The sequence below is a fragment of the Papio anubis genome, chromosome 10 (genome assembly GCF_008728515.1).
Source record: "Papio anubis isolate 15944 chromosome 10, Panubis1.0, whole genome shotgun sequence".
NCBI lineage: Eukaryota > Metazoa > Chordata > Mammalia > Primates > Cercopithecidae > Papio > Papio anubis.
In genome coordinates, this window is record NC_044985.1 from 110,664,438 (window position 1) to 110,691,081 (window position 26,644).

At 38.8% G+C, this 26,644-nt stretch overlaps 1 protein-coding gene across 7 annotated transcripts in view; it reads left to right on the plus strand.

The window, feature by feature from the left end:
* Window positions 1-26,644, plus strand: part of RHBDD1 (rhomboid domain containing 1) — a 165,278-nt gene that overhangs the window by 41,904 nt on the left and 96,730 nt on the right. The gene's annotated exons all lie outside the window — the stretch shown is intronic.

Below are 26,644 nucleotides of genomic sequence, written 5' to 3' on the forward strand. Positions count from 1 at the left end.
AGTTTCTTGAAGGTTAGTTCCAAGGTGGAACCTGAAACCATATCAGTGAACCTGACCACGTTCTGTAACATTAAAATCTGTTGATCTGTCTTGAAGTTTGAATAGATCTTTTCCCAATATATGATTTTCTAGTATTATGCATTGATTATTTGGAAATAGTGGTTTACTAATGATGTAGACTTTGTAAATATTGACTTAATAATACAATATCAAAATATCACATTTGTTTATGTCACCACTGATCTCATCAGAAAACTCTTTAAGTATTGGGAAGTTGTCAAGCTTACAGTGCCAGATAGAAGTTTTCCAAAATTCTAATTTTCACTTCAATGCTCAGATCTTATCATTGACAACAAATTCATTTGTTGTTTTCCTTAAAGTCTTGCTTTGTTTTTTAGAAAATGTGAGCCATTTTCCATTTTTTAAAAACCATAGTTCATTAGTTTTTCTTTTAAGTAAATATGGCAGGGGAAAGTGGGGAGGGCCCGTGAAAACAATGGCTCGTTAATCTCACAGCTCAAACAAACGCATAAGTGCTTTTCTTTTTCCACAAGCATCTTTCTTTGCTATACAGCTGAAGTGCTTTATATGTATTTCACATTTCATCACACAGTGTATGAAAAAGATGTGGACTAATCTTGGTGTTTAATAAAATTAGGAATTTTACCACTTTGTCAAAGATATTCCTAAAAACCATGAATATGTGTCTGTGACGAGTACAATGACTATTGGTATTGTTTGGGGCCACTGCTTTGATTCACTTGACTCATGCTAAGGCATCAGCAGCTGTCTCCTTGCTTTTGTGCCATTAATGTAAATGTCAACAATTTTTTTTTTTTTAAAAAAGGGCAGATCATGTCTTAATGTTGCTGTGAAAATAGTTTTGACTTTGTGAACCTCTGGAAGGGTCTTAAGGGCTTCTCGTGATTCATAGAGCACATTTTGAGAATTGCTGCTTTAAACTCTGACGCTACCTCTCTAGTCACGGGAGGACTGCTTAGCTTGTATGAAAGGAAAGATGGTTATTTGCAACCTGGGAGCTTCCAAGGGAGCTTCATGCGGTTAGGGATGGGAGGGAGAGGGAAGCAGTAGAGTATGTAAAATTATATATAATCACTGAAGTTGCTAGTTAAGAACTGTGAACTTGAACTGTTAACTCTTTGTATAAAGAAGAATGGCTACTGGCAATTTAGAAGATAACTGTAACAATAGCTTCAGTCCCCCATGTTCTTTTCACACTTTCCCACTCAGCCATTAAGAGGTGGAGTCCAGTTCACCTGTCTGCTAGTTGGGTGGATTTGCGTCTTGCTGTAACCAATAGAATCCAGTGTTAAGTATCACATTGCTTCTGAAACAAGAAGTTTCTTGCCTTGTGAGCTGAAACGCTTGTTTCTGGAGCCCATATCAAAAGCCTGCAGCTTTCCTGATGTCACCAGGCTGTGAGGAAGAGGCCCAGCCATCAGTGGCATCAAAGCCAGACATGTGAATGTGTGGCCTTTGATAGAGCCCCCAAGTTACCTCCAGTTTTCTCTGCTGAGGCTGCTGACATCATGGAGCAGAGACCGACCACCCCGTGTGCTCCTTTTGAATTCCTGACCCACAGAATCTGTGAGTCCAAGAAAACGTTTCTTTGGTCCCACTAGATTTGGGGAGACTTGTTCTGTAGAAGTGATAATGGCAACCATGAGTTGAATGAATATAGGAAAAGTAGAATGAAAAGTGTGCAAAGGACAGGGTTGAGGAGTCGGGGAGAGCAGAGTGAAGAGAAGAGAGTGAAAGAGTCTGAGCTGCTGTGCTACTGTGAGTCCTAACAACATCACCCATCAAGTAACGGAGTTTTATATCAATGGTTTTCAACTGTGGGTTCTAACTCACAGTTAGAACTTGTTAGAACAAGTTTTTAGGAATATCTTTGGCAAAGTGGTAAAATTCCAAATTTTATTAAACACCAAGATTAGTCCACATCTTTTTAATACACTGTGTGATGAAATGTGAAATACACATAAAGCACTTCAGCTATATAGCAAAGAAAGATGCTTGTGGAAAAAGAAAAGCACTTTTGGGTTTGTTAGGATGTGAAATCAATATAGTGTGTCACAACTGGCATTCAAAAAAAAAACAGACGTAGAAATATTAGTGTTACATATAGAAAGGGTAAGTATTATTTCAAGGACCTCTGATTTCAGCTATGTTTGTATATGTGCCGGGTGAAGTCTAAAGTAAGTTTTTATGTGGAACACAGTACACAAATTTTGAGACATGCTGCTTTAAACCATCTACTAGTTGCTTAAGCTAGATTTAAATATGTGTGTGGGATGAGCATCATTTATTGCCTTCAGTGGAAGTGGGAATTAGATTGCCAGGACTCTGGTGGCAATGAGAAGAACAGGCCATGATCATAGATTTCTGCTAATTTATTGTCTTGTGTTAGAACAAGTACTGTTTGTTCACGAGGCTTACTAATGAGTGTGCCAGCTCTCAAGATAGTTGTCCATATACAGAAATGTGTGCTCACGGATTTAGACTTCACCTGAGCCAGAAATGCTAATAACAGTTGTCCAGTTATAAACAAAGTTATTAATAAAACCCTTTAAAAATACGAAAAGAAAGGGTTATCTAGAGCAAAGGAGAAAATGAGGTATAAAATTTAATACACTTTCCCAAATAAAAGTATAACATTCCTTTCTAAATTGTTTGAAATGTAAAAGTATTTCTGATAGCTTAGAAAAAAACCAGTGGATATAGGGTCAAAAGATACATTGGGAGTTCATATAAATAAGCAAGTGACAAACATATAAATTCAGCAATACCCAAATTAATCATTCTTGGAAGAGAAACCTCCTTCATCAAAAATAACCTGATGGATGAGGACTCCAGAAGGAATTTTCGTCTTCTCAGTGTTGGGTTCGTGTCTGTGGCAGCTCTTCGAGAGGGGAGAAGGGCAGCTGTCTCAGATTTAGGTTTCTAGAGGAAGGTTTAGGTTATTTTTCAAGAAGTTGTGTCAATTTATTGTGTTATTTTGGTCAAGTTGAGCATAGATTGGCCTGTGTGTGCATGTCCATGTGTGTATAAACACACATTTGTTTGTTGTCAAGGATGAGCATTTTCTGAAGCATGATTTTCTGTTTATATTATAGGATTGCATCTTTTGTCTTTGTATCTACTTGGATTGTTGGATTTTTCTAATAAGCTTGGATGACAAGTGTATATAGAATGATACCCTGTTTCATTTCATGGAAACATGTTTTCCTAGCTTGCTAGAGTTCAGTTTCAGTCAACATTCCAGGACTGTCCCAAGCAGATTGGTGAAGTAGGGGAATTTTTTCTTCTGCATTTCTTGAATGTTTGCTTATGTGTAGTTCCTCCCTTTCCTCTTTACAGACTCCAATAAAGGAAAGTTATTTGAGTCATATGAAAGAATTAATTTGTCCTGCCTCCCAGCAGGGCTTACAGTTGAGCAGAACTCAAGGTGAGAGCAATATTTAACCCAAAACAATGATTCCCTTGAGTTAGATTTTATGAGATGAGAAGGAGAAATTTTGAGGCAAGGGACTTTCCCTCCCACTACAATTGGAACTCTTTGAGAGAACGGAGGTGTATTAATCATCTCTGCCTCTGAAGTCCAATTCTGTGGGGAGAGAGAGAAGCCCCAGCCCTGTCCTGAACAGCTGGACAATGATCTTCCCATTCCCTGACCCACCGTGGGAAGAACTTAGAGCACAACTGGGGACACGTTGAGAACAGAAAAGACAGTTTCATCTGACTACTGAGTTTTCTTTAGGTATTCTTTTCAAAGAGATTTAGTACAACAACTTCTTTTAAATACTGGTTGAAATACATAAATAAGCTGAAAAGAAGGTAGTGGCTAAGTGAAAAGGTAACCTTATTTCTGAACCTCTGATTGAAAGAACAACATATTCCTTGTAGAAAAGTTGCAGACATACAAATATATGATGAAGAAACCAAATTGCCTGTATTAGTTCATTTTCATACTGCTGTAAAGAACTGCTCAAGACTGGATAATTTATAAAGGAAAGAGGTTTGATTGGCTCACAGTTCCACGTGGCTGGGGAGGCCTCAGGAAACTTACAATCATGGTGGAAGATGAAGGGGAAGCAAGGCACCGTCTTCACAGGGTGACAGGAAGGAGAAGTGCCAAGAGAAGGGGGAGGAGCCCCTTATAAAACCATCAGATCTCGTGAGAACTCACTCACTAACAGAACAGCATGGGAGGAACATCCCCATGATTCAATTGCCTCCACCTGGTCTCTCCCTTGACGCTTGGGGATTATGAGGATTACAATTCAAGATGAGATTTGGGTGGGGACATAAAGCCTAACCATATCACTGCCCAATCTCCCACCCAGAGAAAATTATTAGCGTTATTCTCTTACATACCCCTACCCTTGTATGCAACTGTATTTTCAATTTTTTCATTTAACATGCTGTAAGCACAGATAGAGAAGCCTCCTTTTTAATGACTGGATAATGATTTCTCCTGTAGTTCCTTAGCTTATTTTCTGATTCACTAATTTTACACACTAATTTTACTACCTCATCATTCAGATTATAAATGAGGATGTCTGTCACAGCATTATTTGTAGGTCTTGGCTCCCAGGTCTGAGTATGTCCTTGGAGTAGATTCCCAGAACAAAGTGAAGTGCTGGAACTATTTTCATGTGTCTTTATGCACACTGTCACTTGCTTTCTGCAGTTTGTTCTAGGTTATAGGTCATCAGCACCACATGAAAGTGCTGGCTTTCCCATCCTGGCCAGCCTGAACATTTTCTGTAAGTTTTTTGGGAGTTCGATATATATTAATAACAAAAATTATTCCATTGCTGTTGCTTACAGTTCTTTATTCGTGAAATGGGACACTTTTAACTTTTCCTTTTTAGTCAGTTCTATTTTCTTGTCTGTGATTTGTCTGTTTCTATCCTTTACATATTTTCAAGAAGCTGTGATTGTTCAGTCTCAATGAGTGGGGATCACAAATACCAAGTGGTTCTTCTTATTAGATTATATGTAGTAATAGACCTTAACTACACAGTACAATTTTAGGTTCTATAAGTAATAGCATAGATGATGCTTATGGAGAATTTCTTTTTTGTTGACATTAATGGATACAGATTTATCATACATCATAGCTAAGAACAGAAAGTGTTTTATACTGAAAATAAAGAAATGATATGGGCCCGGTGCAGTGGCTCACGCCTGTAATCCCAGCACTTTGGGAGGCCGAGGCAGGTGGATTGCCTGAGGTCAGGAGTTCAAGACCAGCCTGGCCAACATGATGAAGCCCTGTCTCTACTAAAAATACAAAAATTAGCTGGGCGTGGTGGCAGGCACCTGTAATCCCAGCTACTTGGGAGACTGAGGCAGGAAAACCGCTTGAACCCAGGAGGTGGAGGTTGTAGTGAGCTGAGATCATGCCATTGCACTCCAGCCTGGGTGACAAGAGTAAGACTTTGTCTCAAAAAAAAAAAAAAAAAGAAGAAAAAGCAATGATATGATGGGTTGTGTTTTGTGGGAGATGGAAGATACAGGCTTTATTATTTACTTATGTATTTTAAGTAAATTCTATTTTTTAAAGTGGATTTAGATTTACAGAAAAATTGCCAAGATGTATAGAAAGCTCCCCCAAACCCCACACCCAATTTTACCTATTATCAATGTTTTAACATTAGCATACTTTTTTTTTTTTTTTTTTTTTTTACAATTGATGAACCTGTATTGACATACCATTATTAACTGAAGTCCATACCTTATTCGGGTTTTCCTAAGTTTTACCTAATGTCCTTTATCTATCCCAGGACCCCATCTGGGATACCATGTAATAGTCCTTGTGTCTTAGATTCCTGTCTTAGTCAGCTTGGGCTGCCATAACAAATACCATAGACTGTGTGGCTTACGTAACAGGAATTTATTTCTCACACTTCTGGAGGCTGGAAGTCTGAGGTCAGGTTGCCATCATGGTTGGTTCTTGTTGAGGCCTCTTTTCTAGGCTGCATTCTCACTGTGTCCTCGTGTGGCAAGGAGAGAGCGAGAAAGCAAGCTGTCTTATGTCCCTTCTTATAAAGGCACTAATCCCTTCACGAAGGCCCCACCCTCCTAACCTCATCTAAATCTAAATATCTCCCAAAGACCCCATCTCTAAATAGCATCACACTGGGAGTTAGAGCTTCAACATACTAATTTTGAGAGGACACAGTTCGGTCCATAAGAGTTCCTCTTGGCTGTGACACTTTTTATTTATTTCTAATGAAGAGTTATAAAATCATTCCTGAGCGTCTGCATGTGTGAACATTAACTCTCATTGACCCTCATGTGCTTCAGAAACAGTGTTCAATTAGCCACATGGCGTGATTTCTAAGCAAGTTTTAAATTTAGGTGCATGAACACACACTGTCTTCTGTAATTAGACAGGCCTGCTGTGGTTCCATTTAAAAATGTACACATCATACACAGAGGTGAAATTAAACCACAGGGATATGAGACATTTCTATACCAACCAGAGGGGGCTAGCCATGGAGGACTCCTGCTGTCTGTACATTAGTCGGACCTTGTTTAGGGTCTGTTTTACTCAATTCGCTTGCTCAGAAGAACAGAGAAGAGCAGTAGGTAGAAACAAGGAAGCAGCTGTTTTTCTAGTTGAACAGTTATCTGGAATAAGGTTCACTACCCAGGTTGAAACTAATTGGCTATCATGCTGGGATATAATTGTGGGTGTGTGGATGGTAACACCTAGCTAATCTGTACTTAACTAACTAGGCTTGTTAATGATCAATTTTGGTGACTTGGTGACAGGTGCGAGACTTGAGTACTATGTTGGATGTCCCAGATAATGATGACTGGAGGTTATTTTAAAACGGTAAAATTTTTAAAAATTAAAGAAAAGGCCTATGTCATGGGTTAGTAGGTGATAATCAATAAGTGATGTAATTCAATTGAAGAGCTCTGTTAACTGTATTTTACAGGAAAAGGGTGTTTTTAATATGAGAAGTTAATTACAAATATAGCAATTATTTTGACTCGATTTTTTTTTTCTGACTAATATTTTTCCGTTACAAAAATCATGTAGCCGCTAAAGCAATATATTTCCCTTTGGAATATTTAGAATGTGCGCTTTGGCCTGTTTGGAATTTTTTTAGAAGACACTATTGGAGATGAATGTTATACAATTAAATATTCATTCTCAACTAATAAGATGATAAATCACATCTCTGGAGATTTCTAATGTGTTTACTTAATTCTTCCCATTTCAATATAAGGAGGAATGTTTTAAAAGAGAGAGTTCTTTTTATTTGCTAATTTCCGTTTCCTCTTCTGCTTTTGCAGTATTAAGTGAGTTTTAGTTAAAAGTCATGGGAGTTAAATAGGCATGAGGACTGTTTCCATTTACATTCAGGTTTGGTTCAAATTATGTAAAATGAAGACAGTTGGTGCTATGAGTTGAAATCATTAGTACATCAATTATTCTGTGATAACCAGCTGAGAACAGGCTGCAGCCTGAATAAATGTTCCCTCCATTTAAAGTTGGCTTCTCATTAGCTTATATGAGAGATAAAATAATTTGATTCTAATTTATCTCTCTTTAAATGGACATTGTTCCCCTCTGAATTCAAGAGGAGAGCATTTTAATTTTGTAGTCATTTATAACACACGGGTCAAATAAATAACAAGTTTTATTTCTAGGAATATATGTCACTTCGGTAATTTATATTGCCATAGTTTCTTGATTCTAAGACACACATCTTTTTATGACATAATTGGCCACAAATGTGATAAAGATAATGTGAAAAATCAGTAGAGAAAATAAGAGTTTTTAAACAATGTTGCTTAAAGAATTTTTTAACCGTTTGGAAGAAACTAAAGTTAGAGCTTTGCCTCACTAGACTCTAAAACAAATTGCTGATGTTTAGAATGTGTAATAAGCCAGATCTGAAAAATATCTAAGAATGTGTGAGGAAAATTTTAATTTCTAAGCATAAAAACAATGAACATAATTTTAAACGAAGACAAAAATAATAGGCTGTTTTTGATAAAATAAAGGGCAAAAATCAGAAATAAGTGAGAAAAAAATGAATTAATCTTTAGGATGAACAATACTAACTGCAAGAAAAACACTGACAGGCAGATTGGCAAAGGCTATCAATAAGCAATTTATAGAAAAAATCTATCAGTGGCCAATAAATGTCTAACATAAAAGCAGTTTTGTTTGTTTTTTTCTTTTCTGTATAACACTGGGTAACCAAAAAGCTCATTATTAGTTAAATAATGGAAAATTAAATAATTTTAAAATTGTTACTGTTGAGGTTTGGGTTAAATGGGAATTTACATCAACTTTTGTTGGGGCTGTACATTGGTATAAACATTCTGGAGAGTAATTTGGGCATGTGTATCAAGATTTGTAAAAAAGTTTATACCCTTTGATTCAATAATTACCTTTCTAAGAATCTATCTAAAGTATAAATGGCCAGAAATACACGAAAAGATTGATACTAGCATATGTATTGTGATGTATCAGAAAATGGGGAACCCCCTAAACATCCAGTAGTACATGACTCAATAAATCATGTCGTACATCATGATACAATATTGTATAGCCATTAAAATGGTATTGTCAGAGATTATATTAGTTGGCTTAGAAAACACGATAAAATAAGGGTAGAAAGAAGAATACAAAGTATTACATATAAAGTGGTTTCAATTTTTTTCAAAGTAAAAGTAGTCATACAAAAAGGACTAGAGAGAAACACATCAAATATGAATAGTGGTTAACTCAAGGTTGTGGAATTACTCAAGCTTTTCCTTTAAATGCTTCCCCCCCAAATTTTCTACAGGGAGCATGCATCATTTATAGTGTAAAAATTTAGTTCTTAAAACATACATATATACAGCAGTTCCCCCATTATCTGCAGGAGATACTGTTGAAGACTCCCGGTGGATGCCAGAAACCACCATGGATAGTACAGAACAATGTATATGCTGTGTTTTTTTAATCCAATAACTGAGATGGCTGTTGGGTGACAAATGGGCAGGTAGTGTATGCAGCATGGATCCACCGGACAAAGGGATGATTTGTGTCCCACGTGGGATGGAGCAAGACAGCGTGAGATTTCATCACAGTACTCAGAACAGCGTGTGATATAAGACGTGTTTATTTATAGAATTTTCCATTTAATATTTTCAGACCAATGTTGACCATGGGTAACTGAAACCATGGAAAGTGAAACAGCAGATAAGTGGGGACTACCATAGCACCCTATTTTTGCACCCTTGTTTGTCTCTTCCAAGTTCCAGAGGGCAGGGATATTCTCTGTTAGTCTTGTTCTCTGCTTATCCTCAGTGACTAAAATAGTGCTTGGTACGTTGTAGTTACTCAATAAATATTTGTTGAATAAAGCCAGCATTTGGGGTGTCTGGCCCAGCTAAAGATAAATAGCAAAGTGTAAAAATAGCTGAGTTAGGGACCCAAGTCCCTAAGTTTGGAGTGGGCAGCAAGGAAAGATGTCAGATCCAAAATCTCAGCACAGAGCTAGAAGGCAGAGTGTGGGCTTCAAACAAGAAAAGGGAAAACGGAGCATGCAGAAGACTTGAAAACGCGGCTGAGCAACTGGACTAGGACAGTGGAAGCTCCGCCTGCAAGTGTTGTGCAGGGCATGGCCCTGCCTTGTCTCACACAAAGATGACAAGATTTAGACTACAAAGGCAACTTCAATCTTCTCTAAAAATACAGAACTGTATAGGGCATATTCTCATCACAAGGTAATAATGACTTTAAAAACTGAACATGAAGAAAAGGCAAAACAATAGTCATAATCACTTGAGAACTAACTCCCTAATTAAGGGGAATTTTTTTAAAAAAAGACTTTAGACATAAATATTGAGAATACTACATATCAAACCTGTGGACTTTGGCAAACTTTTAAATGCTTTTTATTATATACCAAAAAATTTTAAAGAGTAAGTAACTCGTCTTTAACAAGCTAGAAAAGGAACAAATAAATAGAGGAACATGGAACTGATCATGATAAAGGCAAATTTGAATAAACTAAAAGGAAAAAATGATAGAATTAATAAATGAAGAGCTATATCTTTGAAAAAACAAGTAGACAAGTCAGTGGCAGGCTTAATTAAGAAAATTAGAAAGAATACTTAAAACAGATTTGAAAAAGATGTAGCCACAGATATGGAGGAGGCTAGGTCAACTTTGAGGATGATGTGTATTTTGGGAGAGGATAACTTTTTCTATTTTAAGACTGTTTTAAGAGTCACTGTTGGTTTGGAGTTTTTAAAAGTTGTTGACTAATATTATAAAGCTTTTCTTTTTAAAAGAAAGCCTCACTGAGACATGATCCAGTCAGTATTTATTATATAATTATTAAAATGTCTTTGAGTTTCTCTGATGTGTTCTAATTGCATCTGTAGTTGTAGATTTCATTCAATGAGTTCTTACCCAGAGAACGTTCAATTATAGTGTCAGTTTGTTGAGGGCTTATGATCCTGTAATTTTTGAGGGAGAATTCCTCAGTGTAACTGACATTGAACAGATTTTGACGAACCAGTTAATTTTACTTAAAGGGTGGTATAAATTCACTGCACGATATATACCAAGTAATTTGAACTCTAAACAGAGGGTCACATTTCCTCCTCTTTCAGGCAGTTTTGTGAAGTGTGATGCAAAAGTAGGTAAAAATACTTTAGGACTTGCTAATGAAAGACAGTGTGTACAGAATCTGCTTTTCTAGCACATACTTTTATAGATGTTGAAAATGCTCTTGTCAAACAGTATTTTAAAAACTGTCAGGTGTGTGTGTGTGTTTTTCAAATGAGTTTTAAATAATTCAGTACTATGCAGGCGGCAGAAAAATGACTTTATAAACTTGCAATGCTCTTTTGTATTGAATGTACAAGTAGAGTCTATGAATTAAAAATGAATACTCTCCGATCCATCTTTTTACTAATAACCAATGTAGTGTTGATGGAAGTTTACTGTTTACTAATGTTTGGTATTTTTCCATTAAAGAATAACCTTAAAGTCATTTCAACGATACAACATGTACACAGATGGTGAAGTAGGCTTCTAATAGAACTCCTGTCTGGTTTATATAGCTCGATGGCCGACTCAGGGTGGCCTCCTTCCCTTTTCTTCCCTACTCTGAGCTGCTGAATTGGAAGTGAGGACACATTAGACATGGAAGATAGTTTACTTCAAGTGAGTAAGTGTTAGATTCTTTAGTGCTTGCCCATCCAGCCATGTATTTGGTGAGCAGCATTGGTGGAATAGTTTAAGTTCCCTCCCTAATTACACTGAGGAATTCTCCCTCAGAAGTTACAGGATCCTAAGCCCTCGACAAACTGATGCTATAATTGAGTGTTCCCTGGGTAAGAACTTACTGAATAAAATCTACGACTTCAGATGCAATAGTGTTACAGCAATTAGAACACATCAGAAACTCAGACTTTAAAAAATTATGTATTAAATACTGTTTGGATCATGAACTCTTAGTGACATTTTCTTTTCAAAAATTCAGTTTTAATATTAGCTAAAAACTTAAAAATCCAAACCACCAGTAACTCCTGTAAAAAAGGTCTAGATTCTAATTGGTAGTGGAAACCTAAGGATCAGACTATTATGAATCTTACCACATTTTTCATTGACTCATTTTTCCTAATTCTCATCTTTACCCTGACCTTTCTGTCTTATTTTTGTTCTTTTTAAGGTGTAGCAAGGGAGAAACTTGTGTTTGTGAAAAGGCTATGTGTAAGATATAGTACGTGTACATTTCTTTCTTTGCCAAAGGGCAGTGAAGAACTCTGGTTTTTCTAAAGGGAGAAACATTTTCCTTTTTATCATTACTGTTATGACTACAATTTGGTTTTGTTTTCCTCCATCAGGTATTTTACATGAATAACAGTTGTGTTAGTCGCGATCAGGAGTTATCAAATCTCTGGTCTGAGAATCTGCACGTTAGGAATTAAACGACTTCCATGGCAAGTGATTTAAGGTGTATTTGCAGGAAATGGGAAATGGCTGAAGTTACAGCCACAGAGAGTATTGTAGTTAGATACAGAAAGGGTGAAAACATGTCTGGGAACATTAAGTTCAAAGCTTTTTAGCTTGCAGCAGTAATTTTAAAGATTTGCCCCAAGAAACTGTAAAAGTTCATTTAAAATTCATAAATTCCACTCCAGCGTCTCTGAGTGCACTGCCTGTGATTGCTACCCAGGGTCTTGAGCATGCTGATTGTGTACTGTTTAACACACATGGTTTGTCTTGGTATTTCCCATGCTGCCAGACTGGCTTGTTCTGCTTCTTCAGTCTAAAAGGACTCGTCAGAGCTGTTGTCACCCATTCGGCTAGAGGTGAACTGCCCAAGTAATGAGAGAGGTGTTCTTTATGTGCTCTGCATTATTTCAAGGTCCTCTTCAGAGATCTTTGTTTTTAACAATGGCTTGAGGTCCGCCTTTGATCTGGGTTTTTTACATTTTCGCATGTTAGTTGCAATTGAGTTTTCTTAAAGTTCAGCTAAGAACCAACATTAAAATAAGGGTTAGAGGGGAAAGGGGCAACAAAAGATCTCAGAAAATAATAAAGGAGATTAAAACTATCTGGTGAAACAAACCTTTTAGCAGACTTGAAGGCATGTAGTGTTTTTGGAAAAGTTTTGTTGAGGAATACAAATTAGAAATCAGTAGATTTCATTTTCCCGAAGTGTTTTGTGGGTCAAAACACATTGTTAGACTTGTGTTTACATGAACAGTTATATGGCTTCTAGTCAGACTGTCGCTTGTTCTCATGTTCTCCATGACAGATTATAAACCCTAATTATACCTTTCCAGACATAGATGCCGAGCAAAGTCCAGCTGAAGGTATATCCGTCAGGGATGAAGTACTGGAGATGGCTTTCTTACTGAATTCTCCTTTCAGCACACCTTTTTTGAGTGCCACTCCCTCTTCCTGCTAGCTCTGTACTTCATAGTCCTAGGCCCTTGATTCAGTTCCTTTTCTAGGTATCAGTCCCTCATCTGTAAAGTGAGACTGGTAATGGTACCTACATCATGGGCTTGTTGGAAGAATTAAAAGATTGCACAAGACAAATGTTGAAGTCTGTGTCTGGCTGATGGGCAGGCTGTTGCCGTTTCCGTGTCCCTGACCCATCACCTGCAGGTGCAAGGAGATAGTTGCCAAAGCTCAAGCCAGTCAGGGCATGTCCACATCTTCCAGAACTATGTAAATTATGGAATCCCCTTGAAAGTGTTTGCTAACAACTTATTGAATAACATAACTACAGATTTTAGAGAGCCCTTTAAAAGACATAATAAATGAGTATTTAAAAATAGTGCATCTGTTTTTAAAACAGTGAGATGTTTGAGTTTTGACTCACATTTCATTTACTTGCAATGTGTCAGCCATTCTACAGGATTCTTTTGTATGTATTTTCTCTTTTAATTCTTACAATATTTTTATATCTCCTGCACATGAGGAATGGAGCTGTATCTGTTATAAGGTTCTGGGAACTCATTCAGTGATGAACATCTGCATTAGCATTTCTTCAGTGTGGTAACATTCTTCTTAACTCTTACTAGAATCATCAGGTCCTCCATTCCACCTGTGGTCTGCCTACCCTGGAGCTGAAATAGAGTGTTTAGCCAAATTCTCTTTGAGAGATTGAGGCCTGCTGGATTCTATAATGCCTCTGTCATCTTTTGGCACCTTGGCTAGGAGTCTTTTGGTTACAATTTAAAGAAACCCAGTTCTTTGTGTTACGTACAGTCCAATTATGCTCTTTTAGTTATTTTTAAATGCTTGGGGTGAATGATACCCCCATTTACCCTAATGTGATTATTAAGCATTGTGTACCCATACCCAAATGTTTCACATACTCCATAAATATATACTCCTATTATGTACCCATAAACATTTAAAATAAAATTTTTTTGAAAAGTAAAAAACACAACTCAAGCAAATGTGGTCAAAGAAAAGGACACTATTAAAATTTTCCATGGTGTACTTTAAGGTTCCAGGAACTTCAGATATGATGAAACTCAGGGTCTTACTGTCATTAGGATTCTGTTTCTCCCTCCTGGCTCTATCTCACTAACCGCCCACCCCCAACGCCTGTTTTGGCTTTTGTATTAGTTATCTATTGCTATGTAATAAATGATCTCAAATCCAGTGGCTTAAAACAACCACATTTACTATCTCACAGTGTTTAATAGGTCAGGAGTCTAGGTATGGTTTATCTGGGTCCTTGGTTTCAGGCTCTCTCAAGACTGCAACAAAGGTGTCAGTACAGAAATCTTAGCTGAAGGCTTGACTGGGGAAGGATCCAATGCCAGCTCCTGTGGTTGGACTAAGAGCCTCACTGTTGGCTGGATGCTGCCCTCAGTTCATTGCCACTTGACCGTCTCCCTAGGGCAGCTTACAATGTGGTATCTTCCTTCGGCAAAGAAGAGTCTGCTAGTGAGGCAGAAATTACAGTCTTATGTAATATTAATAGCATAATCATAGAAGTGACTTGTATTCTGTTGATTAGAAACAAGTCACGGGTTCCACCTGTGCTCATGGCAAAGGGTCTATCCAAGGTGTGAATACCCAGGAATCAAGGATCACCAGGGGTCATCGTAAAGTCTGTCTGCCCAGTTTCATTCTCAGAAGAGTTCTCTCCACATGGTGACAGAGCTGATACCAGCAGCTCCTACATCCTAATGCTGGCAATCTTGGAGAAAATGCAGCCACTGTCTCCCTGGCATTTGTATAAGTATCTGTACCCCACCAATAGAATTCTTGGTTGGAAACCCTAGAAATAAACTTTGGCAAACTGAAACATAAAAAGACTTACTAGAAGGATATCAGGTAGCTTCTAGAATTTTTGAGAATACTGAAGACCTGGACTGGAAGAACCTGTAAGAACTGGCAGGATGCTTGTTGCCATTGGTCAGTGCTTCATTAGACTGTCATCACTAGACTCTCAGTATTAGATACAAAGGGTATCTGATTGGCCAGTGCAGGTCACATGCCTGTGCTCTGGCTGCCAGGAAGATGAGGGACTATCTGCACCTCTTGAGCCTCCACTGGAGGTGGGGCTGTGTTTCTTTGATTGTGACACTGCTCTGAGATGAGCCCAGGGCGTCACCTGGCTTAATTAGGATCACTTTTAAATGTTCAGCCTAACAGCTTGCATTGCATAAGCAGATTCAGCTCAAATGGGCAGCTTTTAGAACTTTCTAGCTAGTGGTTCTATGCTCTTTGTTTAACATTAACTGTGCCTTACAGACAGACATACCAGAAAGCTGCTACAGAGCAGTATGTGATGTTGATGGCACATTCAGGTCTCTGAGTCATATAGTAGTTGGGGCATGTCTGTTTTTCATAGTCAGAATTTTTATTCATTCCAGATTTAACCACAAGCAGAATTTACTTTTTCTGAAATTATGGGCTAACTTTACAATGCAGTTTTTGTCCTAATCTTGGTGTTGGCTCTAGGAATTCAGGGATTATCTTAACTTTTTACTTTCATCATCTTTGGCCATGTGCATATGACTTTTTATACATGTGAGTACACTGACTTGAGGTATCAGATTTTTATAAGTACAAAGAACTTGTGAATCTTTTGAAATAAGTTCATGTTTCCTTGCATGCATTTTCAAAGCTATACTTAATTCTTATGCAGCATTACAGTAGAATAGAATAAGTAAGACCAACTTACCAAGAAGGGAAACAGATGCCACTTCTGTGGGATAGTTTGTGAGGTGCAATCTTGCCTACTCTCGAAATGTTTTTCTTATTGGCCCAATATGGCAACTGAAATCTCACCATTAGAACTTAAATTTTCAGTTAAGGTCAATGAATCTCAGCCTGAACACATTGGAATTTCCTGGAGAATTAAAAACAACATTTCAAAAAAATAAAAAAAAAAAAAAACAATGTCAGGACTCTACCCCAGACCAACGTTGTATAATTTCTGGGAGTGGGGCCCAAGGAGCAGTAAATTGTAAAACTTCTTTAAGGGATTCTAAAGTGCAGCCAGGATTGAGAACCAGCAGATCATAACTAGAACCTGGAAAGGGCAGTGCATTCATTCATGTTATGATGTGTACAAGGAAATACACTAGACAGCATTTCCACAGTTCTAGCTGAGACTATTTCCTGCCATTCTTTCTTCTTCATGTATCTGTATGATGAACTTCCTTTAACAAAGATCAATAAGTCAGTCTTTAGACTTAGAGCAACCTTAGAGAGTCCATCTACCATAGGGCCTTGGAATTTCTAGCTATGGCATTGCTTGTAAAAATACCTCCAAAAGACTGAACTCACAGGGATATCTATTTGCTTTATACCAGTAGCACATGTTAAAATCAGGCTATAAACAATCCAACTTCTCTTTCATTTTTGTATTTACTTTCTGGAGGTAATGTGCAAATAATCATTCATGTGGTATCCAGAAATATTTTTGTCTATAGTAATAGCAGATGGCAGAGCATTTTTCCCGTGCCAAGTCACATTTATTCTACCACAGTGCAATGTGGAAGTGATCATGGCCTCTTTCAAATATTCAACTCCCCATGTGCATTTCAGTTGTGGTGGGAACTTTTCTTGCATATCAGTTCAATATGTTGTAGATTGACTTGGAATCCTTGGAATTTGTGCATAGTATAGTCACATGAGAAGTACTTTGAAAAGAAATAGTCTCAAAGCCTCATGATTAAAAGTCATCAATTCAGCAAACATTTAATAAGCATATTTTGTGTGCTAAGCCAGTGGTTTTCCACTGGGATGGGTGGCTTTGTCCCCAGCAGGGATTTTGGAAATTTGCAGCGTTGTTCTTAGTAATCCTAATGATTAGCGGGGGGTGCTACTGGCATTTGGGGTACAGGGGCCAAAGGTGCTAGCTGTCTCGCAGCTTGCAGGACAGACCTCCACAATAAAAACGATCCTCTACACACAGCACTACCCACACCTGGTCTATCGAAAGGACATTCATGTAAATGAAAAACCTGTTTATGATTATCTGAGCCTAAAACCTAAGTGTGCTTTTCATATAAAGAGCAGTTTTTGGGGGGACATGGATTTAATATACAGTGACTTTTCCAGGAAAATTATATTAATAAATTGTAAATGTAAAGTGAGGGAAAGTTGTACTTTGCTTTATTTGGAATCAAGAGTTTTTTAACCTCACGTAAACTCACATTACCCATGGAACCTTGAATGTGCTACTCGAGTCACAAAAAACCTGCATCTGTAACCACCTGCATTCGTTATTCCCATATTTATGAGGATTCCATACATAGGTGCAAGCAAAGGGCTACTTTATATGTCTCCTGCTGGTGGTGTGCCTGAGCAATTGTAATTCATACTATTTTTATTTATTTATTTATTTCGAGACAGAGTCTTGCTGTGTTGCCAAGGTTGGAGTACATTGAGACCATCTTGGCTCACTGCAACCTCTGCCTCTTGGGCTCAAGTGATTCTCTTGCCTCAGCCTCCCAAGTAGCTGAGATTTACAGGCGTGCACCACCACACATGGCAAATTTTTGTATTTTTAGTAGAGATGGGGTTTCACCACGTTGGCCAGGCTAGTCTCGAACTCCTGATGTCAAGTGATCCGCCCCCTCCAGCCTCCCAAAGTGCTTGGATTGCAGGCGTGAGCCACTGCGCCCACCCTATAATTCATAACATTTTATTTTATTACTTTTTATTCTTATTTTTATAGCTAGGATATTATGTTGACTTGTGATTGTGTGTTTGTATATGTATCTGTGCTTTAAAAAGTAAGTGTATAAGATGTGTTTTTCATAAATTTTATTTCAAGAAGGAGCATTACAAAATATTTGGGTTATAAGGGGGTATTGGGTGCGATTGGGTTGAAAGTCACTGAATTAAATAGCAGGGTGATATCAGACAAATCAACAGACAGGGAAACTTCAGCATGCTAGAGGAGCACAGGGGCCACTGCAGGATCCAGAGGAGCAGCCTCTGCCAAATCCTGAGGGAGTGTGGTCCCACTGGCCCGGCATGATCAGGAGCTGGGGGACATGGAGGGCAAAAGGAATGGCACATACAAAGTCCTGAAGGGTGGATGCTTACGTTGGTGAGTGGCTAGAGCCCCGGGTGTGGTAGGGCTGAGCCCTGGCAGAGGGGAGAGAGAAGGCTGGAGAGGCAGACAGAAGTCCATGAAGAGCCTAACAAGCTTTGCTTGCATTCTATTCTAGAGACACTGGGGAGCTACCAAAGGGCTTCTGGGCTAGGATCAGGTTTGCTGGTTAGACAGACACACTTGTCACAGTGGTGAAAATGGGCTAGATGAGGGCATGGTTACATGAGCCAGGGTGAAGTCTGAGCTAGGCAACTATGTAGACTGCTGGGCTAACACTTTTGCAGGCCATGTGAACCTTTCTGAGCTCTCCTGCTGCCTCGCAGCAGTCAGCCCTGCAGTCTCACCCCAGCAACTGTGCTCTTGACTACTTTTCTAAGAGGTTGGGGTATGGGTGGGAAGGGGTGGTGCAGAGAAGATGGAGAGGATTGTGGTCAGTGGGAGCTACTCAGCATGGAATATGGAAGATACAGGGTAGGGAACTCTAGGATGTGTCTGGTTACATGAAGTGTCTGAGGAAAAGAACACTAGCCTCACAGAATCTCACTGCCTCTTTAGCCTCTGTGCCCAATTAAAGGAGTCGGGGGAGATTCTTGTCCAGTTATTTTGTGTGATTTCAGTTACCTTTGCTTTTTTTTTTTTTTTTTTTTTTGAGACGGAGTCTCGCTCTGTCGCCCAGGCTGGAGTGCAGTGGCCGGATCTCAGCTCACTGCAAGCTCCGCCTCCCGGGTTCACGCCATTCTCCGGCCTCAGCCTCCCGAGTAGCTGGGACTACAGGCGCCCGCCACCTCGCCCGGCTAGTTTTTTGTATTTCTTAATAGAGACGGGGTTTCACCCTGTTAGCCAGGATGGTCTCGATCTCCTGACCTCGTGATCCGCCCGTCTCGGCCTCCCAAAGTGCTGGGATTACAGGCTTGAGCCACCGCGCCCGGCCTTACCTTTGCTTTTATTTAACTTAGTATAACCTGTCATTTTGTTTTGAAGGAGATTTGAATAACAACACAGATCCTAAAGAAACTTTGTAATACTGCAAAGCTAATGATTATGACTTTCATCCAGCGCGTTATTTAGAAACACTTGCCCGTGCCAAATGGAGGAAGGTGTTCTTCACAACTCACCCCAGCAATAGCAAAACTATTTAAGTTTATCCACCACATTGACGAGAAAAGTACTGTTCTTAAAATGAGAGCCTTGCTCAGTGTCTTCTCCCTTTGCATTTAAAAATAAATGAAATTACTGAAACACTATTATAAGAAGTTTGGAAAATAAGGGGGATGTTATGTTCCCCACATATTACCTATTAATATTTTTTATGTATTTCCTTTACATCTTGTTTTTAGCTACGTTTATGTATCTTTGTGCATGTGTATAATATGTATAAATATGTAACATTATAATTGTATATAATCTAGGAATCAACACATGAAATATGGGAGCAACATTTTGAATCATTCTTCCCTCTCAACTTCCAACTTGCAACCTAGCTACCTTCTGATTAGATGTCTCTATTTTGTTGTCCCACAGGCCTCTCAAAGCGAAGAAAACAACTGAGCTCTTACATTGTCTCTCACCCTAACTTTTCCTTTTCCCAATCTTCTGCATCTCAGTAAATAGTTCCACTGTCCATTTAGTTGTACAAGCCAGAAGCCTAGATTTCTTCCTTTCCCTCACCCTCTACACTGAGTCCATCAGCAAGTCCTTCTATCTCTGCCTCTAAAATACATCCAGATCCATCTGTTACCCCTCCTGGGATAGAAGCAGTCCTATCAAGATCTGTTCTAGTAGTATTAATATTTCTGTAGTCCACTGCTGCCACTTTCTTCCAAGCTGCCATAATCTTTTACCAGGACTACATTATCCTCCTTACCTGTCTTCTGCTTAATTTGACCATTCTTACTTCTCTAGGGTCTGTTCTCTCAGCAGGCAGAATAGATCATTCCTAAAAATGCTCCTGTTTGAAATCCTCCAGTGGCCTTCCATTGTACTTGGAAAACAACTCAAGTTCATTACGATGGCACATAAGGCACATGGCACACAGGCCTTATGTACCGTGAGTTTCTAAATTTATGCAGTACCCTGTGCCCGCCCATATTTCTTGCTTACTGTTAGTCATCTCACTTTTTTTTTTTTTTTTTTTTTTTGAGGGAGAGTCCCCACTAACACCCAGGCTGGAGTATAGTGGCACAATCTTGGCTCACTACAACCTCTGCCCCTGGGGTTCAAGCGATTCTCCTGCCTCAGCCTCCCAAGTAGCTGGGAGAACAGGCACATGCCACCATGCCTAGCTAATATTTGTATTTTCAGTAGAGACGGGGTTTCACCATGTTGACCAGGCTGGTCTTGAACTCCTGACCTCAGGTAATCCACCTGCCTCGGCCTCGCAAATGCGAGGTTTACAGGCATGAACCATCGTACCTGGCCATCTCAATGTTTTAAAATACCAAATTCTTCCTGCCTCAAGCTGCTACACATGTGCTTGTCCCTGCCTGAAGCTTCCATTCCCACCTCTGAGCATGCTAGCTCCAAATCCTGCAGTGCCACTTAAATGACACCCCTTGAGAAGCCATCCCAGACAGTTCTAGGTAAAGTAGACTTGCTTTCTTACACTTAACACAGTTTGGGGTGTGTGTGTGTGTGTATGTGTCTGTCTGTCCATGTCTCCTCCACTCTAGATTTTAAGCGTCAGGAGGCAAGAACCATGTTTGTCTTGTTTATATTACAGTCACTAAATATTTGATGAGTGAATGAATGAATATGTCTTATTCCATTTAGTGTTGCTACAAAGGAATACCTGAGTCTGGGTAATTTATAGAGAGAAGAGGTTTATTTAGCTCACAGTTCTACCAGCTGGAGTTCAAAACTGAGCCTTTGCTGAGGGCCTCAGGCTACTTCCACTCATGGTGGAAGGTGAAGGAGAACCAGCTTGTGCAAAGACCACATGAGGAGAGAGGAAGAAGTAAGACAGGCAATGCCATGCTTTCTTTAAGAACCAGCTCTGGGCCAGGCGCGGTGGCTCACACCTGTAATTCCAGCACTGTGGGAGGCTGAGTCGGGTGGGTCACTGAGGTCAGGAGTTCCAGACCAGCTTGACCAACATGGTGAAACCCTGTCTCTACTAAAAAAACAAACAAACAAAAATTAGCTGGGCATGGTGGCATGCACCTGCAATCTCAGTTACTCAGGAGGCTGAGGCAGGAGAATCGCTTGAACCCAGGAGGCGGAGTTTGCAATGAATCGATATTGCGCCATTGCACTCCAGCCTGGGCAACAAGAGCAAAACTCCTTCTCAAAAAACGAAACACAACAACAACACCAAACCAGCTCTGGCAGGAACTATTAAAAGTGAGATCTCATTCACCCGCAAGGGAGGACATTAATCTATTCATGAGAGATCTGCCCTCATGACCCAGTCACCTCCCATTAGGCCTTACCTCCCCATACTCGTACAACAAGGATTAAATTTCAACATGAGTTTTGGAGGGACAAACATTGAAGCCATGGCAGAATGTACCTACTTGAACCAGCTCAGGGAATCGTCTTATTACCAGGCATAGGGACATGGGATTGAGAGCCCAGGAATTGCTAAACATTGTCTGTTATCTTGGAAGCTCTTTTGTAAAAGAGGTTTCTGCTACCTTTCCAATACCCTTGTTTTTGTCCAGATTCTGTTTATCTGGGCCTCAAGTAAATGTCAGTGGTCAGCTTCCATCCCTGTGTCTGCAGTTGGTGCCATGCTTACTAAATCGTCATGGATTGTAGAGGGTACATTGTCAGTATAGCTGCCTTTGGGGGACATAATATTGGAAGATGGCTAGGTTTTACTTCTGAGGACAAAGGTGCAGGGAGCAAGGGATGCACGGTAGAGAGCATGTAGACCAGGTCATTCAATCATGCTGGTGTCATGGTTGAAGGAGGCATCAAGGACAGAAAACAAGAGGTTTAAAAACAGTTTCTCTTGAGAAGAAGCAATCCTGTCAAAATCTTTCCTAGTGGCCTTAGTGTTCAAAAACCTGAAAAATTTGTATTAGGTCTCATTGCTAGTACTGCAAATCCAGGACCATTTATTAAGATCCCCAAACCCCAGAGCTTCTGATCAGTGCAGCCCCTTCCTGCTATTAACTGCTTTTACAGGAGGAAATTGTGGAGAGTACAATAGGACACTTCTAGCTGACTGCCTCTTACCCTACCTCGTTCCCTTACCTTGTCCAACATTGCGTCTCCAAGTTGTATCCTTAATGAGGTCATTCGCTCTGCATACATAGTGAGATTATGTCTTAGAGTAATACATTTTCTGCTTTCTGAGCTTTGCTTGAGAGGACAACCTCTTCAACTGTGGAAAGAATTTGCCGTTTAATAGAGGAGGGCCTTCATAGCTTGTCACAGCTTTCAGTCACAGCTCTAGTTTTTGATTCTGTCACAGTGGCACATGAGAGCAGGAACATTTTGCATAACCACTTAACTCAGCCTTACAATAGCCTTTTAAATGGATGAGGAGCAGCTTAAGCTGGCTTGATAGGAAAGAACACTGTCTGTTGGTGTTAATAATATTCGTATTTAGTTTGCATAATTTAAATCCACAATAATATCTTAATCTCAGTTTTGCTCCAAAATTGCCTCTCTACTAATCACTATCCCATATAAATAATGTATAGCAACATTGATTTGATTGTAACCCTTTCATATTTTATTGAAATTTTTTTCTATAAACATATATTGAGCACCCTCTCTGCATCAGGAAATACACAAGTGCTGCATATCTAGAGGTCCACTGGACAAAAAGTAATGAGTGAGGATTTTCAGAATTGTAAAAGCACATGAGACCTCATGTTGAAAAACACAGCACATCTTAGCAGGTTAAATAAATCTACAACTAGCTACAATGATTGTGGTATAAAGATGGTATGTCCAAAATAAAGAGAAAATCTTTGAAAGCTGAAAGAAAAGACAGATTGCCTACAGAGGAATGACTTTCCAACTGACAGTACGTTCATTATCAGCAGCAGTAGATCCTATACCTGTCATCAAAATAGGATGCTGAAATAAAGACCTTTTAAGACATACAGAGACTAGGATAATATTTTACCCTCAAATATTAACTAAAAGAAGTATGAAACATTGTATTTTGGCAGGGAGGAAACTGAACCCAGAAATAGGTTTCACCATTACAGAAGCAATGACACGACAAGGAATTTGGACAATAAGTTAATGAACTTGAGTAATCAGAATAAATGGCTTCCTCTGTGCTATGATTTGAGTACTAACAAGATGTTTTCCAGTTAAATATAGAATTACTTTGGTTTGGTGCTGATGTCTGAAATTCTTGTTTGTGATGAGTTATTCACCTCAGTCAAGATTTTTAAGAAGGGGTCCATGGATGAAGTTCAAGGCATCTATGAACTTCCTAAAATTACAGGTGACGCACTTTGTGTTTACACAGTTCTTCTGAAGACAGGCTTGTTGGCTCTCATCAGACCCTTAAAGGTGCTTAGAATTTGAACTAGTTTAAGAACTACTGGATTAAGTTATTGTTCCTTATTAAGGTGAAATTACATCGATACTTACCTTGCTCTCAAGTTGAGATACATGATCTGAATTTGAATAGTGACGTTATTGGTTACCTTGCAGAATCGTTGTGACCCTGGAAAAAGTATTTTTCTTCTCATTGTAGTCTGAATTTGCATTGTATGACCTGTGTGGCTAAAGGCAGCAGTGGTGTGCCTGGCCGGTGTGACTGTATCTCAGTATCACAGTCAGTATTGGATTATAGTTTCGATTTTTCTAAAGAGAGTCGCTATTAAGCTAACCAAAGAAATAAAGCTTTTAAGTTACCAATTTTAAGATATAATAATAGATTTGTTGGTTTTTTTTGTTGTTAATTGAACAGATATTTTGTGTAATACATTGTCCAAGTGTATGTAGTGGGGTGGACAGCAGGAGGCTGCGTTCAGTCATTATCTATACCAGTGAGATTTCCTGCTAAAACAAGTATTAACTGGTGACCATGTACAACTTGTATTTTCCCCCCAGCTTTATTGAAGCATCACTGACAAATAAATGTTGTATATATTTAAGGTATATAATGTGATGTTTTGATGACATATACATTGTAGAGTGATTACCATGACCAAGCTAATTAATATATCTATTACTTCAAGTAGTTAGCATTTTCACATGTGTGGTAAGAACACTTAAGATGTACTCCGCTAGCAAATTTCAAGTGTACAATGTAATGTATTGTTATTAACTCTGCTCACCGTGCTGTATATTAGCTGTCTTACTTATTCATCTTATAACTGACAATTCGTGGCCTTTGATCAGCATCCCGCTATTTCTCCCATCCCTAGTCCCTGGCAACCACTGTTCTACTCTGTTTCTATGAGTTTGACTTCTTTAGATTCTACATATGAGTGAGATCATACAGTATCTGTCTTTCTGTATCTGGCTTATTTCACTTAGGAAAATGCCATCTGGATTTGTCCATGTTGTCTTAAATGGCAGGATTTCCTTATTTTTTAAGGCTGAATAATAAAATTTCCATTGCATGTGGATGCGTGTGTATATACATACCACATTTTCTTTATCGGTTGATGGACACTTAGGTTGTTTTTTTATCTTGGCTATTGTGAATAATGATATAATGAACATGGGAGTGCAGATATCTCTTTGAAATACTAACTTCAGTTCCTTTGGGAATATACCCAGAAGTAGGATTGCTGGATCATATGGTATTTCTAATTTTAGATTTTGTAAGTACCTCTGTATTGTTTTCTATAATAGCTGTACCAGTTTGCATTCCCACCAACAGTGTATCGGGGTTCCCTTTACATCCTTGCCCACACTTGTTATATCATTTAATTTTTTATAACAATCATCCTCACACATGTGAGGTGATATCTCATTGTGGTTTTTGACTTGTATTTCCCTGATGATTAGTGATGTTGAGCAGTTTTTCATGTACCTGTTGCCCATTCATATCAAAGGAAACAGCAAAATGAAAAGGCAGCCTGCAGAGTGGAGACTATATTTGCAAACCATATATCCAATAGGGGACTAATATGCAAAATATGTGAAGAACTATAACTCAGTGGCAATAAAACAAATGACCCAATTGAAAAATGAGTAAAGCACTTGACTAGACATTTTTCTAAAAAAGACATACAAATGTAACTTGTGATTTTTTTAATACAGTGTATTTTAGATACATGTGTTTTATGCGTAATTTAAATTCCACTCTTCCTCTCATCTGGTAGTTACGTACTGAGTGTTAGCGTCAGGCTGTTTACTATAGCGGCTGTGGTCATGGATGTAGAGTTGGTGGTGGTCCTGTCCCAGAGAGAATTACTCTGAATAGGATAGAGGGTGGTAGGTCATAACCAAATCCCCAGTCCTAGCCTAAGACCTAGTAAGGTCAAGAGGACGTTGTTCCTAGTGGCAGGGTTGTCCCTGCATGCTGCTTCAGATGGCAACTTCCACGTATAGCTAAGAACAGAATGAAGCCACAGGCTTATTCAGAGACCACAAGCTTCACAACTTCTGTTTAGCACGTCTAATTATGGTTGTGACAACCCAATCTGGTTTTGATGCTGTTACGTTTGAAGGTAGATCCCAGCCACTGATCAGCGCATTCAGATGGGTTGTCTTCCTCCAAAGCCCAGGGCTTCTTTCGGTCTCCACAGCACCCCCAGCTCAGGGGTAAAGTCCCTAACCCTAGGACTGGTGGACCCACCTTCCCAGTTCAGTTTTCTCCCCGTGTGCAGGTCCATCTGTCTTTTCGCTCAGCATGTGGGTATCCTTTAGAGGGTGAAGGGAAGTGATTTGTCAAATGGTTACCAAGAGCATGGAGAAAGTTAATTTACCTCTTAAAATGAGTTTTATATTCCTTTTACTTTGGTGAAATTCATTCTCCTGTTGTGTGTGTGTGTGTGTGTGTGTGTGTGTGTAATGTTGAGAGATTCTCAGTTTTGATTGAATGAGATCATAATCTCATTTTTATTTTAAATAGGAACACTTTTATAGAGCTTAAGTGAAACAAGACCAGTTAAATGTTTTGAGATGGAACACAGGTGGAAAATGCTGAATGTTGGAGTGTGATGCAGTGAGTTCTCTGGACTGCCAGCCTCCCTTCCCTAGGTATTTGAAATTATATTAGGGCAATTAGATTATAACTCAAACTTCTGAAAACCATTTAGAGATAGATAAGAAATTCATTTCACTGTATTGTACTCAATATTGTAAATGAGATTCAAGATTAATTGTCTAATAGGTTGAAGTTTTAAATTGAAATTTCCTTCTATGTTATTTTCTATCATATATGCTTCACCATGAAGGTTGATTTGAAACCAGAGTTTCAGAAATACTGATATTATTATATTCTTTTCATCTAAATTGAAGTTATTATTATATTTTTAACTGGTCCTGGCCACTTCTTTGTATCTCTCAAACTGCCACTTTCTTTGTCATTTTTAGAGCTATTAATAGGTGGCAGATTGTACTGAGCCTGAGCATAGAATAAAATAAGTACAGTGGTCCCCCTTATCTGTGAT